The 3202-nt window shown below is 37.7% G+C and overlaps 1 pseudogene; it reads left to right on the plus strand.

The window, feature by feature from the left end:
• Positions 1-2644, plus strand: part of LOC113471157 — a 15592-nt pseudogene extending 12948 nt beyond the window's left edge.
• The last annotated feature ends 558 nt before the right edge of the window (positions 2645-3202 follow it).

Consider the following 3202-nt stretch of genomic DNA (forward strand, 5'->3'; position numbering starts at 1 on the left):
GAGAGGGAGAGAGAGAGAGAGAGAGAGAGAGGATACGCAAATGATCGATCCGCAAATGAAAATCGGCGAATCGGAAAATTTCCAGTTGACATCAAACAAATTTCGAGTATTTGCTGAATACAAAATAAAATTGTGTATAAATTGTATCTACAAAGCAAATTGGTATTTGGTGAAATTTCACTGCGCATAAATTATTACAAGATGACAACTCAAATGAAACCAAAATGGTAGCAATATCAGAACTGAATATCCCAGAATATCAGAAATGGATATCCCAGAATGACAAGGGAAATTAAAATGTCATAGCTTACGATAGGAAATCTTTTCATGTTCACCCACACGTAAGCTGTGTGGTCTTGTCGAAGAAAAGGAAAAGCTGCTGAATGGAAATTTGCTGACGTTTCCTGCGGAAGCAAAGTGCTGATTTATTTCTGCTGATTTTCTTGGTAATGTGTTTTAGATGGGGACGTTCAAGTATGTATGGTGCTCTGATAGTTTTTGAATGACCCTCTAGGATTTCTAGACTCTAACTTTGCTGAAGTAAAAATTAACTTGTAGGTACCTATCTCATTTGTTATTTATTTTAGTCTAGAGAGGCCTTTTGCAAAAATTTATTCAGGACCTTTTCAAACATGACTGAAATTCGGTAACATTTTGAAGAGCTACACATATTTCCCTTGGACCTTTTGTTCTTATTAAGTAGAACTTCAAATTTCCCATGTCAAATGGAAATTTAACTGTGTGAAGTACGAGCACATGGCAAAAATGCCATTCTAATTTATGAGTTGTACTCGTACTAAACGTTACATTTTCAAATTTACAGACGTAATGAATGTGAAGGATGAGCTCTTTCTTTCTCTTTTTCACTCTACTAAATGAATGTACTCAGTTTGACGACATCCAGAGACGAAAATCGGACAGCTGGCTTTCTCCAATCCTATAAGGACTTAGAGGATACAGCTCCCTCCATCAAAAGGACTTCTCGAATAAAATTCTTCAATTATTGTAGTTTATTGAGTAACAAGTTATCCGCTTTTGACTACAAAAGTTAAGGGGAAATCGAATTACAAGTAAAATAGCTGTATTCAAAGTTTCATCGGAAAAAAAGCGGGTTTTCAGTGATATACCATCAAGTTTTGTAAGTTTTGGACAATAATGTTCAATATTATAGGCAACTTAGGTACTGCTGGCAGTAATTTTTGAGGCTGAAAAATACGTATTGCCTACTATACCTATCAGCTAGGTGTTCAATTCTATACGCTAGAATTTCTACCACAATGTATGGAAGTATACGTAAAACGGGGATTTTAACACATCCACTAATCTACTAATGAATCTTTTACACTACACAGGTATACTCCTCACAATAAAATTCTACTTCAAGCTAATGTTAGAATCTGTATTGTTTGAATTTACTTCAAGCTAATGTTAGAATCTGTATTGTTTGAATTTCGTATATTCGTTCCATTCGTTCTTTTCACATGCAAATGTAACAACAATGAAATGTGCTCGGGTACAAATTAATAAAAAGATATAGGTAGGTGCCTTTGAAACAACAGCTTTTTATAATTACATTATTTTGATGCTATGGGACCGATGGAAATTATTTTGTTTTCGAATATCGGAGAAATTCGAATAAAATTCATTGAGCAGCATGATAATAAATAATTACATTGAAAATTTCGAATAGAAATTTTCCGAAACAATAAAACTCACTTTCATTACATTCTACAAAAACCCGGTGCTTCAGAAATCTCTGTGCCAAAAAATATAATTATGCAATAGAAGAATTTTAGGTTCAAACTGCACCAAACCTTAAAATAGAACTGCTTTGAATACCTATTAGAAAATTAGAAATGTCGGGTTATAAATCGAGAAAGGGTTGTGATGTTAGTATCTTTGTCTACATAATATGATCACACGGGGTTGAAATGATCAAATGATTCGGGGTTTAACCCCTTTGACGCCCAGAAACATCTTTTCTCCTTTCATGTTCTGTCCTAAAGCTGATGTGTTTACATATTATTGTCTACGCCGTCGATCGATTAGGTGAATCTATGTCGTCGAGGCAGTGTACGGTTTCATGCAGTCGACGTCGATCGACGGCGTCGACTATGTTTGGACACACCTTGACATCTGACAGTATAGACCTCCTATTCTCATTTCTGTTTGCAGAGTTCTGGGAGGACCACTTCAAATGCAAATACCCCAACGGGTCACGCACGCCCTACTCGTCGATCGATGAGGTGAATCTATGTCGTCGAGGCAGTGTACGGTTTCATGCAGTCGACGGCGTCGACTATGTTTGGACACACCTTGACATCTGACAATATAGACCTCCTATTCTCATTTCTGTTTGCAGAGTTCTGGGAGGACCACTTCAAATGCAAATACCCCAACGGGTCACGCACGCCCTACAACACCGAATTCAACCGCACCTGCACAGGCAAAGAGAAGCTCTCCCACAACAACACGGCCTTTGAAAATCAACTCCAGTTCGTTTCGGATGCGGTTATGGCCTTTGCGCATGCGCTGAACGATATGCACAAGGAACTTTGTCATGGGAAGAAGGGACTGTGCGAGGCCATGAAACCCACCAAAGGGTCCGATCTGTTGAAGTACCTCCGTAAAGTGGACTTCCGAGGTAAGATTTCTTGTTCATTAAGGTGTGTCCAATCGACCGGTCGCAGTGTGGACGGTTCAGTCGACATCGATCGATGACCGGTCGACTATGTTTGGACATACCTACCTTTAGAACCTTGTCCCAAAGATGGAAGTCTTTTTCTAGATCCAAAAATTTTCAATACTCATTTGGGTAGGCAAGTAATATTTGGAGAAATTTATTTATTTTAGCTTTTCTTTCGAAGATTGAGTGACGTCTTGCCCATCATAATTACGAGGCACACTTATCTCATTATTATTAGGATTAGAACCTTCTCCCAAAGATGGAAGTCTTTTTCTAGATCCAAAAATTTTCAATACTCATTTGGGTAGGCAAGTAATATTTGGAGAAATTTATTTATTTATTTTTCTTTTCTTTCGAAGATACTTTTCTTTCGAAGATTGAGTGACATCTTGCCCATCATAATTACGAGGAACACTTTATCTCATTATTATTAGGAGATAAACTGAGCCCTCTCTATATCTATCTCCCTCCATATCCCCCCTCCCCCCTCTATTTTCTGTCAAAGCTTCATTGGTT

The sequence above is a fragment of the Diaphorina citri genome, unplaced genomic scaffold (genome assembly GCF_000475195.1).
Source record: "Diaphorina citri unplaced genomic scaffold, Diaci psyllid genome assembly version 1.1 scaffold2119, whole genome shotgun sequence".
In the NCBI taxonomy this organism is placed as follows: domain Eukaryota; kingdom Metazoa; phylum Arthropoda; class Insecta; order Hemiptera; family Psyllidae; genus Diaphorina; species Diaphorina citri.